The sequence below is a fragment of the Lutra lutra genome, chromosome 5 (genome assembly GCF_902655055.1).
Source record: "Lutra lutra chromosome 5, mLutLut1.2, whole genome shotgun sequence".
Lineage (NCBI taxonomy): Eukaryota > Metazoa > Chordata > Mammalia > Carnivora > Mustelidae > Lutra > Lutra lutra.
Window position 1 is genome coordinate 54,808,885 of NC_062282.1, and position 13,067 is coordinate 54,821,951.

A 13,067-nucleotide genomic window follows, 5' to 3' on the forward strand; every position below is an offset into this window, starting at 1 on the left:
CTGGAGCACGTGGGTGGCTCAGTGGGTTAAGCCTCTGCCTTCAGCTCAGGTCATGATCCCAGGGTCCTGGGATCAAGCCCCGCATTGGGCTCTCTGCTCAGCGAAAAGCCTGCTTCCTCCTCTCTCTCTCTCTGCCTGCCTCTCTGCATAATTATGATCTCTGTCTGTCAAATAAATAAAATCTTTAAAAAAAATCTAATTTAACTGATACAAGGATTGCCACCCCAGTTTTCTTTTGATGTCCATTAGCATGGTAAATGGTTCCCCCACTTTATTTTATTTTATTATTTTTTTAAGATTTTATTTATTTGCTTGACAGACAGAGATCACAAGCAGGCAGAGAGGCAGGCAGAGAGAGAGAGGAGGAAGCAGGCTCCCCGCTGAGCAGAGAGCCCGATGCGGGGCTCGATCCCAGGACCCTGGGATCATGACCTAGGCCGAAGGCAGAGGTCTTAACCCACTGAACCACCCAGGCACCCCCCACCACCACTTTAAATCTGGAGGTGTCTTTGGGTCTAAAATGAGTTTCTTGTAGACAGCATATTGATGCGTCTTTTTTTTTTTTTAAGATTTTATTTATTATTTGACAGAGAGAGATCACAAGCAGGCAGAGAGGCAGGCAGAGAGACAGGAGGAAGCAGGCTCCCTGCTGAGCAGAGAGCCCGATGCGGGACTCGATCCCAGGACTCCGAGATCATGACCTGAGCCGAAGGCAGCGGCTTAACCCACTGAGCCACCCAGGCGCCCCTTTTTTTTTAATTCATTCTGATACTTTGTGTCTTTTGATTGGGGCATTTAGCCCATTTACATTCAGGGTAACTATGGAAAGATATGAATTTAGTGCCATTGTATTGCCTGTAAGCTGATTGTTACTGTACATTGTCTCTGTTCCTTCCTGGTCTACTACTCTTAGGCTCTCTCTTTGCTTAGAGGACCCCTTTCAATATTTCCTGTAGAGCTGGTTTGGTGTTTACAAATTCTCTTAGTTTTTGTTTGTCCTAGAAGCTTTTTATCTCTCCTTCTATTTTCAGTGATAGCCTAACTGGATATAGCATTCTTGGCTGCATATTTTTCTCATTTAGTGCTCTGACTATATCATGCCAGTTCTTTCTGGCCTGGCAGGTCTCTGTGGATAAGTTTGCTGCCAATCTAATATTTCTACCATTGTATGTTATAGACTTCTTGTCCTGAGCTGCTTTCAGGATTTTTATTTTGTCACTAAGACTTGTAAGTTTTACTATTAGATGATGGTGTGTGGACTTATTTTTATTGATTTTGAGGTGGGGTTCTGTGTGTCCTTTATTTTGCTGCTTGTTCCCTTTGCCATATTAGGGAGATTGTCTACTATAATTTCTTCCAATATACCTTCTGCCCCCCCCCCTTTCTTCTTCTTCTGGAATCCCAATTATTCCAATATTGTGTTGTGTTATGGTATCACTTATCTCTTGAATTCTCCCCTTGTGGTCCAGTATTTGTTTGTCTCTCTTTTACTCAGCTTCTTTTTTCTCTGTCATTTGGTCCTCTATATCATTTATTCTTTCTTCTGCCTCATTTGTCCTAGCATTAAGAGCCTCCATTTTTTTTAAAGATTTCATTTATTTTTTTGACAGACAGAGACCACAAGTAGGTGGAGAGACAGGCAAAGAGAGAGGAAAAGCAGTCTCCCCACTGGGTTGAGAGCCCAATGCAGGGCTCAATCCCAGGACCCTGGGATCATGACCTGAGCCAAAGGCAGAGGCTTTAACCCCACCCAGCTGCCACATAAGAGCCTCCATTTTTTATTGTACCTCATTAATAGCTTTTTAAAATTTCAACTTGGTTAGATTTTACTTCTTTTATTTCTCCAGAAAGGGATTATCTAATATCTTTCATGCCTTTTTTTTAGCCCACCTAGCACCTTGAGAATTGTCATTTTGAATTCTAGTTATGACATATTACCAATATCCATATTGATAAGGTCCCTAGCCATTGGTACTGCCTCTTGTTCTTTCTTTTGTGGTGAGTTTTTCTGCCTTGTCATTTATCCAAATAAGAATATATGAACAAGAGAATAAAATACTAAAAAAGTGGCAAAGACCTCAGAAAAGTGTATGCTAACCAAGTTAGTAGAGACCCAAAACTGGGGTGAGAAGAAAGGGGGAAAAAAGGGAAAAAAAAATGTGTGTGTGTGTGTGTGTGTGTGTTTGTGTGTGTGTGTGTGTGTGTGGGGTAGACTGGTGAATAGAACAGAACCACCCAGTTGATTTTGGGTGAATTCTGGTCTCTTAGAAGAAAGTGCCTCCCAAAATTTGAAAGAAAGAAAAACATACATATACATAAAAATAAGGGTAAACATGATAAAGGATGGAATATGACTGTAAAGATGAAAGTTAAAAAAAGATTCTAAAAAAGGAATTGATAACATATGTTGACTGGAAAAAGAAAAAAAAAGAAGAGAAGAGAATGTGCTCATGCTGGAGACTAGAGCAACATGTGGTAGATTTAGGGTATATTTTGATCTATTAAAAGAAATTGTATCCCAAAATTTTAAAGGAAAAAAAAACCTGCATATATACAGAAAATAAGGTTAAATACAATGAAGGGATAAAATATGACTATAAGAATGAAAGTTTAAAAAGATTTTTTAAGGAAGTTATTATTAAGATAAACTAGTTAAAAAACGTTAAAGAGGGGCGCCTGGGTGGCTCAGTTGGTTAAGCGACTCCCTTCGGCTCAGGTCATGATCCTGGAGTCCCAGGATCGAGTCCCGCATCAGGCTCCCAGCTCCATGGGGAGTCTGCTTCTCCCTCTGACCTTCTCCTCGCTCATGCTCTCTCTCACTGTCTCTCTCTCAAATAAATAAATAAAATGTTTAAAAAAAATGTTAAAGAGGAAAGGGGAAAAGGTAAAAAAACAGAATAAGAAAAAAAATTTAAAAAAATTCACTTTGCATGACTAAAGGATCATTGAGAAAAAGCCATGAATTCTATGGATTGCGTTCTCCTAGTTCAGGAGTTCTGCAGTTCTAATTGATCAGTGAATTTGGTCTTGGCTGGATGTTCTTGCTGATCTGGGGGAGGGGCCTGTTGCAGTGAGTTTCAAACGTCTTTGCCTGAGGTGGAATTGCACCACCCTTGCCAGGGGCTAGGCTAAGTAATCTGCTTGGGTTCCTCTTGGTAGCCTTTGTTCCCTGAACACTTCAGTAGATCTTTGGAGGATGGGAATGAAAATGGCAACCTCCCAGTCTCCAGCCTGGAGGAGCATAGAGCTAGGGGTCCCACTCTTCAGTGCACTCTCAGAGAAAAGCAGTCAATCACTCCTGTCTCCCTGGTCTCTGGCTGTGCTCTGTGCTCACCTGACCTGTGACCAGGCATTTCTGTCTCTAGCACACGGCCCCGTTTGCATCTCCAAACCCAGCAGATTCTTGCCGCGGTTCCTGCGCTGCTCCTCCTGGAGGAGTAAGCGGGGGGGTCTCTCTGAATTTGCCACTTGAGGGGTCCCTGCTTGAAGAGCAGTGGTCTGGCTGTGCTTTCGATCATGGTTTAAGGTAACCCCGATCTGAAAACTCACTCCTCGGCTTTGTCTCTATAGTCAGCTTCCCCGCTCTGATACCTGGGAGCTTTGCAACACTTAGACACCCCCTGATTTTTCTGTTACCCTGTGGGACCTGTAACCACACTGTCCCCACGAGGGCTCCACCCCTGCTTTACCTCTGGAGCGATGTCCCTCATTGGAGCAGACTTCCAAAAGTTCTTATTTATGCTCTGCTGCTCCACCACTTGCTGGGAGCTGGCCCATCACCCTGCGTTCTATTTTCCCATCATTTTGGATTCACTTCTCCGCTCATCCTACCTTTCAGAAAGTGGCTGTTTTTCTGTTCCTAGAATTGCTGCTCTTCTTCTCTTTTATCTCCTGTTGAGTCTGTAGGTGTTCACAATGGTTTGATACCTATCTAGCTGAACTCCTGGGACCTGATGTCATTTCAGTCTGCTGCTTCTCCACCATCTTGGCCCCAGTCCCCTATTTCTACCATTTTTTATGTTTAGTATTTCTTCCTGTTTTTCTAGGTGCTCAATTAATGTTTGTTGTTTAAATAAATTTTAATCTCGTTATTTTGGGTACATGGAATATATATATGTATTTAGGCACATATATATCTCATGCTACATTATACTCTTTTTTAAAACATAACAACTTGACATATAATTCAATTATCATATAATTTACTCATTTTAAAGTATAAAATTTGAAGTATATTCACAAACTTGTACAGCCATTGCCATAATTAATTTTAGGATGTTTTCATCACTCCAAAAAGAAATTTTCTTTCCACTAGCAGTCACTTCTCGTTCCTTCCCCCTCCGTGTCCCCCTTTCCTAGGCATGCACTAATCTACTTTCTGATTCTGTAAATCTGCCTATTCTGTATATTTCATATAAATGGCATCATACAGTTTGTTGTCTGTTGTGACAGGAAATGGCATCATACAGTATGTTGTCTGTTGTGACAGGCTTCTTGCATTTAGTAGAGTATTTGCAGGTTTCATCCCAGTTAGAGCATGCATTAACACTTCATTCTTTTTTATGGCTAAATAATATTTCATTGCATGGATATACTATATTTTATTTATTACCATATTTTTAAAAAAGATTTTATTTATTTATTTGAGAGAGAGAGTGTGAGAGAGAGAATGAGCATGAGAAGTGGGAGGGTCAGAGGGAGAAGCAAACTCCCTGCTGAGCAGGGAGCCCGATGTGGGACTCAATCCCGGAACTCCAGGATCATGACCTGAGCCGAAGGCAGTCGCTCAACCAACTGAGCCACCCAGGCGTCCCTATTACCATATTTTTGATGGGCATTTGGATTGTTTCCACTTTTGGGGGTGTAGTAATTAATTCACTCAGAAGATTTTGGGTAGATGCATGTTTTTATTTCTCTTGGATTTATACTTAGGAATAGAATTGCTGGTTCGTATAGCAGTTCTATATTTAACTTCTTAAAGAACTGCCTGATTGTTTTCCAAAGTTGTTGCACTTCTTTCCATTCTCACCAACAGTGAATGAAGTTTCTATTCCTCATTGTTTTAGTGTTGTTTACTGTTAGATATGTGCTTTTCAGCAAACACTGTATACATTTTGGAGGAAGTTTTCCTAGGAAGAAAAGCCATTCTTCCTGTGAAAAAAATCTAGTTTGGTCACAGTTTGGTCAGGAAAGGATTCTGACTAATGAAATCAATCAGTGAACATCAGGAGTGACTGGAAACTTTTCCAAAGAGAGCCTGAGAAGAGGGCTGTGAAATGCCCAAAGACATGTTTGAATGGCCAAAGACAAGCATTCATGGTTGGAAACTATCTAGGTGATGCTTATGTTTTCAAGAGAGATAGAGTTTGGTTTAGCTACCTTATGTCAGAATATTTCCTATGAAAAAACACTTTGGAGTTCTACAGTATTTTTTAATAGCCATTAACAGGTCTAGAAATATTATCGATTGAAGTTAAGCATAGGTGGGGCCTACAAGTTTATCTTTAGTGAAGACTCAAGATGTGTCCTACAAAGCCTTAGCATTTTGACCATGGTTGTCTGAAAATTTCCTGGACAGAATACCTTAAAATGCAGGCCACAGTTCATTTTCTAGATCCATTTTTGGAAGCTTGATCAATTGGATTAACTTTAAAGAGTGTTGGACAAAATGACATTAATGAAATTCAACATGCAGAACATAGGCACATTGTTTATTTTGTAAAAGCCCACAAGGAAAGAATAATTTTATCTCTAGATGCCCTGAAGTCTGGCAGTGACCAAACTGTATGTTTGTGTTCTTTGAAGTTGGAGATGCCATTAAAGTTACTTTTGTTGCAAGATAGAAAAGAACAGAAATAACAGCAGACAATAAAGAAAAATGATTTCCAAATAATTCTGTAATAAATGTGTATACAGATACTATGAGATACTGTTTGTTTTTATCTATAAATATTATGTGACACTATTCTAAAGGTAGATTTCTCCTTTAGAACATACGTCTTTTCAGGAGCAAATCTCCTTAACAAACAGATCAGAAGTTTTCTTTGTTGTTACTTTTGCAAAGCTTGCCACCAATTTTCCTACTGGACTACTACAAATTCAAGGAGTGACTTAAATTTGGATAGCACCTATTGTTGGCTTAACAGACGTTTACAAATTCTTTTTTCTTTCATTAGAAGACAAGAAGATACCATTCATAGTTTTATGTCTGACTAGTCTTCCTGCTTTTGTCTGTGGCCTCTTTTGAACACCTCTTTTGAACAATTTAGTTGAAGCACTAAATCCATTTAAAATCCTTTGCTGTGAATGTACACTAACACCTTGTTAAGTAAGACCATCAAACTTTTACCATTTGCCAATTTTTCATGCCTTCTAGTGTGTATAGGCTAAATTTTAAAAACTGATTGAAAAGTAATCCTTAGTAATATGATTTTAATGGTAACAAATTATATTTGTGATACTCCTGTATAACAGTAAAAATCACTGACACTTAAAATTTGGGATTCAGCTATATAATATATTCAAGAAAAAATTAAAAACAGGTATTTCGGAACACAGTTCATTGGTGATGAATGAAATACATAATGTATGTAGAAATAATTGATTAAAGTAGTGCTTAGAGGGGAGATGGAAATGGAGTTAAATGTGAGTTACTTAGGGGAAAAATCCTTTTATTTAAAAGTCTTGGGAATACCAAATAAATAGCACAATCAATAATTTAAAACAGCATCAATAATAAATGCACTGAATAAAAGGAGAATAGCCAGATCAAGTCTAGCTGTGAGATGTTCCAAAGTAAATAGAACTTTATGAAGAAAAAAAGTAAACATGTAGATGTTGCTGATGATTTCAGTGAAATGTTGTGATGTGGGTTCTATTCTCTTGGGATTGGAGTGTATATATGTGAAATGAATAGGCCACAGGGAGAAAAAATTAGAAATGTGATTCTCCTAGGGTGCCTGGGTTTCTCAGTCAGTGAAGCACCTGACTCTTGATCTCAGCTCAGGTCTTGATCTCAGGGTTGTGAGTTCAAGTTCTGAGTTGGGCTCTGTGTTGGGCATAGAGCCTAATTTAAAAAAAAAAAAAAAGAAGTTTCAGAAATGTGATTCACCCACAGAAGTTCTTAAAAAGGGTTTGTGTTAAGAAATTCTTCTGTTGGGGCGCCTGGGTGGCTCAGTGGGTTAGAGCCGCTGCCTTCGGCTCAGGTCATGATCCTAGGGTCCTGGGATCGAGCCCTGCATCGGGCTCTCTGCTCAGCAGGGAGCCTGCTTCCCTTCCTCTCTCTCTCTGCCTGCCTCTCTGCCTACTTGTGATCTCTGTCTGTCAAATAAATAAATAAAATCTTTAAAAAAAAAAAGAAATTGTTCTGTTGCTTTTGATGTGATTTCTCTTTATATACTGTTGTTTTTGTGTAGTCTTAAAAATTAATTTCAATCATCTATGTAGTGAAATTCTAAAGTTATTCTCAAATAAGAAACTGCCCATTTTTCATGGTTATAATAGATTATATAAGATGACTGTACAGTATATGGAATTCTTAGAAGTTCTTCTAATTAATTTTATTTTATAAATCCAGTCAACTGCTGTGATAATAAGTGGTGAATATACTTGGGTTTTCATTTCAGAAAATAATATATTTGTAAATTGTGTCATCTGATTTTTACATAGGTTTACCATGTAATCTATCCTATAAACCATGTCACATTTTAAAATAAAAGGGGGCACTGTTAATAATTATGCCAGGAAAATAGGTGTAGAGTGGGAATTAGGCACTTCACTCTGTGTATGAAGATTTTAATCCTAATTAAAATCCATATTTAACTCAATTTATCCATTTTGAAAACCACCAAAAGGGTTACCAATTGTGGACTGGATAAGTAAGTTCTGATTATTTATGTGATGGAATATTATACAAAAAGAAAAAGAATGAAGTACTGCTACATGCACCAGCATGGATGAAGCTCATAGACAGGTTGAGCTGAAGAAAGTTTATACTTACATGATACTCAAAATGGATAAGAAGTGTATATAGTAATAAAGACAGGCATAGTGTTTTTTGTTGTAATAGTTACAGTCTTATAGGAAGGTTTTCTGAGATTGTGGATGTATTGACCTCATTGGTAATTACACATTTATACATTATAACAATTTTCTACCTTACAACTTAGTGCTATACTGAATTTAAAATTTTAAACACGTACAGGGGAGAGATGGTATTCCTAGGCATAGTAGAATAGAACACTTACATTAAAATAAGGTAAATAGATGCTGGTCAGACAATAATAACAAAAATGAGGCATACATATGCTTACTACCTGGGCCTCTGTCAGTTGAAGTCCCCACACAATACCTCCCAGAGGTACCTTTCCAGCTGATCCTAGACTTTTACAGTTAGAGATGCTCCCTGCTCTTCACTGAACTTAGTTTTATTCTTCCCCACATTATAGGAATTTGCTCATGCTGAATTGTTTCTTTTCTTTTCTTTTTAAGATTTTACTTATTTATTTGACAGAGAAAGAGAGTGCACAAGCAGGGGAGCTGCAGGCAGAGGGAAGAGGCAAGCCTCCTGCTGAGTAAGGAGCCCACCCAGTACAGGACCTATGACCCTGGGACCATGACCTGAGCCAAAGGCAGAGACTTAACAGACTGAGCCACTCAGGCTCCCCTGAATTCTGTTTTTTAAGTACCCACTCCCTCAATAACAACTTGTCATATCTTCCTTATTCTTCCAAAACCCAACCCAAATACTCACTGTGATTTTTTTTTTTTCCTCAGTCTCTCTTATAGACATTTCCTCTGGGTTTTTTTTGCACCCAGTTTTGGTCAATCTTTTTTTTTCTTCCAGTTTTAAATTAAAAATGCTTCATTTAACAGATACATGGGACCCTATGCCTGGAGAAGAGAATACAGTGGGGCATGAGACCAAAGCTTTTTTTTTTTTTTTTTTTTGAGAAACCCATAGTTTAGATAATGGTCCTTTCCATATTATGCCTTCTAATGTAAGTATTTTGTGTCCATATCAAAAGTCCCTCTAGGGGCGCCTGGGTGGCTCAGTGGGTTAGACCTCTGCCCTCAGCTCAGTTCATGATCTCAGGGTCCTGAGATCCAGCCCTGCATCAGGCTCTCTGCTCAGCGGGGAGCCTGCTTCCCCCTCTCTCTCTGCCTGCCTCTCTGCCTACTTGTGATCTCTGTCTGTCAAATAAATAAATAAAATCTTAAAAAAAAAAGTCCCTCTAAACTCTACCTAATGAGATTAAAACTCTTTAAAGGAAAAGGAGGAGCCAAATCTTACTCATTTGTGCATGACCCATAATGCCTCTGAAAGAATAAAAATAGATACTCAATAAATGAAGTGAATTGAAATAACTTCATTTGGTTGAATTGCTTAAATTTTCTGTGGGAAAATAGAATGGATTTCACAATTTAGGTAACAATAGGTGGCTGATAAGATTAGTTAGTGCTTTTAATAACTCAAGTTCATTGTACAGAAAATACCCCACCTATAATTTAAGCCTTTCCCCCAAAGAATGACTTCACAAGGTTTCAGCAGAGCATATATGAATTAAGTTAATGAAATGTGAATGATTTCTGCTTCTTTTCAGTTTTAAACATGACTTCTTTTACCATTTGGCATTGGGTAGATAGGATCTGTCACCAAGATCCATAGGAGGTAAACTTTTGTACTCCATACTACTTCATATCCAACATTTCCATGTGTTATCCTGAAGTCTTGGGCCAAATTCAGTTTGAATTAGATTCAAGTCACAGAACACTTTGGGGAGCTAATTTATAAATTTTAATCTAGATGGGTTTGTTCCTCGTTAGACTTTTCCTCAATTATTACTGAGATTTGTATCACTTTATATCACGGGTGATCAGATACCCTGATGTTTTATTCTGTTGTATAATGCTTGAGATTTAAAAAAATATTTTATAGTCAGTGTTACATTTAGAGAGAACCCAAGTTCTGTGCATATAAAAACTCATGGGTGGATATTGAACATTAGAAATAAGAACAAGTTTAGGGGCACCTGGGTGGCTCAGTTCATTAAGTGTTCAACTCTTGGTTTTGGCTCAGGTCATGATTTCATGGGTCGTGATATTGAGCCCTGCATCCGGCTTCTGTCTCTCTCTCTCAAATGAATAAGTAAATAAATCTTATTTTTAAAAAATAAGTTGTTTACCTACAATTTTAATTCAATATATGAATCATTTAATGAGTGAACTAAAATCCATTGTTCCTAGATACTACTTCTTTTGTAGACACAGCTATTCAGTATATTTTAGAATAAAGTATAGTTATGAAAAATGATCTTTATCTGGGACATTGATGTTCTTCCCTTATGAAAATATTCCCTATTTTTTAAAGCAGGTGGATGCAAAGTGAAGAATACTTAGTAAAAACTGTGAAGTTCCTGTCAGTGAACGTATTCCAGCAGAGTTATGTAACCATCTATCAGAGAAGCTATACAAATAGTTGTTACCTTGAATAAGAGGTTGGTCTTGATGATCTCCTAGAATATTTAAAACTCCCATGTATGTAAGAAAAGAATAGATATGTGTCACAGAAGTTAGATATTTGAACAAGAATAGTCGATACTGATTAGGATATACTGATTAGTATTTTATACTAATAAAAGCCCTAGTTTATTTAGCACATGCTATTTTCCATGTACTTCGCTAAAATTTCTCTATGGTGATCTTCATAAAATAAACAAGTTATTTTTCTATACAACAATCCAAGTTGATGGCCCCACTTCCAAAATTGGCCAGAAGTCCAATATCAGCCTTCTTCCATTGGCAATCTTTTTTCTTCCTGTGTAGTGCATGAAAATGGGAAGGGTTTTGTTTTTATTTGTTTTTGTTATTTTTAAGGGTATTTATTTATTTTAGATTTTATTTTTTTATTAGAGAGAGAGAGAGAGGGTGTTAGTAGTGGAGAAGGAGAAGCCGGAGCCCTGCCAAGCAGGGTGCCCAACTCAGGGCTCCATCCCAGGACCCCAGGATCATGACCCAAGTCGAAGGCAGATGCTTAACTGACTGAACCACCTAGGCGCCCCCTAAAAGTTTTGTTTTTAAATCCGCACTTGCTGCTTTGGCATTTTCTTTTCCCTGGGCCAATATGGTCATTTAAGGGTAGACTTTGCCACTGATGGACCACTTCCTATAGGGCAACTCTGCTAGAGGGCCTTCAAAAAGATGCCAAGACTACATAGTCTAGGCTTTATTTCTGCAGCAAATTTAAATATTTGCTACATCTGGTACCTTAAGAAAATAGCTTTGAACTAGTTCAGCTTTTCCTCTGTTCACAGCATCAGGTTCTTCAATCCTTGCATCTATTCTTTCAACTTTGATTCCCCAAAAGAACATTCCATTGCCAGTGGACTTAAAGTCCTGCTAGGGTTTGACTTCTTGGTTTTTAAAAACAACTTTAAAAAATACCCTCTAGAGTTAAGGAAAAACCTAGAACTTGGAGACATAGACCTGAATACTGTCCTGAATATTGGAGGGAAGAGAGAGCGAGAGAGATTGAGAAAGGAAATTAGACATTCTATTTTGTTCCTTCCTACTACATTTTTAGTAGCAAGAAACAACTTGTCAACAAGTTATCCTAGTACATGAATTTCTCAAGAAAAAATTTTTCTACTATATTTTACAAATATTGAATTTAATACTTATGGCTGTAGTATAACATAGGAATTATTGCCTATTTTCATACATGAGGAGGCTAAGGCTTAAGAAATGGAAGCAACAGTCCAAAATTCAGATAGCTATAGGTGGTGAAACCATGATTTCAAATCTGATCTGTTAGTGTAGAAAGCCTGTGTTCATTATTACCATAGCATACCACCTCTACAGTATCAGTATTCTGATCATGAACATTTCACCCAGAATATTCTGAACACCTATATAGGAGGTTTATAATTTTTTCCCTTATATGAACATAAGAGTAATGAACACATTTGAAATCATATTGCATAGTTTAGAGTTAGCTAAGTTTAGATAATTGATAAAAAGATTATGAATAGGATAATTAGTCAAGAGCTGTGAAGAGTCTGAGTTTTTATCTCATTTCTAAGATAACAAGTTAGCTGCAGCAGTTCCATGGATGTTTGCTGAAGACAAGCAGCAATATAAATAGTCCTAAATTGATGTCTATATACACAGCACAAAGTGGGTTGTTTTACAAGACAGACACTCTGAGCTGAGGGAACCCTTATCTTTTATAATAGGCATTGAGCCTCCTCTTTGCTCTGGATGAAGATATTCTATCTTCACAAGTTATTCACTATATAAATGTTTTTGATGTGATTGTCTAGACGAAAGGGCAGTGAAGGCCTTGCTCATGTGATGTGCAGAGGTGCAAGAGATTCTTGGAGAATTATCACTTAACTTTACCACCTAGAATGAATTGGTTGGAAAAGGGAGACAGGTAACTTAGGTTTGATTAGTTTCCCGATTTTCTGATTATTTAGAAGTCAGAATCCAGTGCATATGTAAAATATCCTGATTTTTGAAAGTGGACAACTTAATAATTTCAACAACTACCTCAATATTATAATAATATTGATAAATATATACATATATATGATATACAATGTGTATAGACCAAACTTGGCCTATAGATTCCTAATTTTCATCCTCTGATTTGGCACTTTCTACAAGGAGAAACAAGAGAAGAAATGGAATATAGTTTTTGGGTCCCCTAGGTCTGAGAACATTCATAAGATTTAATGAGATTACAAATGATCAAATAAATTGAATGTTCCCAGAGTTATTCATTTTCAGTTCTACTATTCATTAATTTTTGTTCTTGTTAAGCAATACTATACTTTTCTCCTGTAGTGATTGGGTAATGGTGGCTTAAAAAAATACTGAATGTAGTGTTGTTACAAGAAAAAATAAAGATCATCTCAGTGCCATGTCTTTTTTTTCCTTCCTTTTTTTTTTTTTTTTTTTTACAACAATCAGCTAGTTATGTTTTTCATAGTGGTCTATATTTGAGAAGTCAGATTCAAACCTCTGGTTAAAAATGACAAGACAGGGGCGCCTGGGTGGCTCAGTGG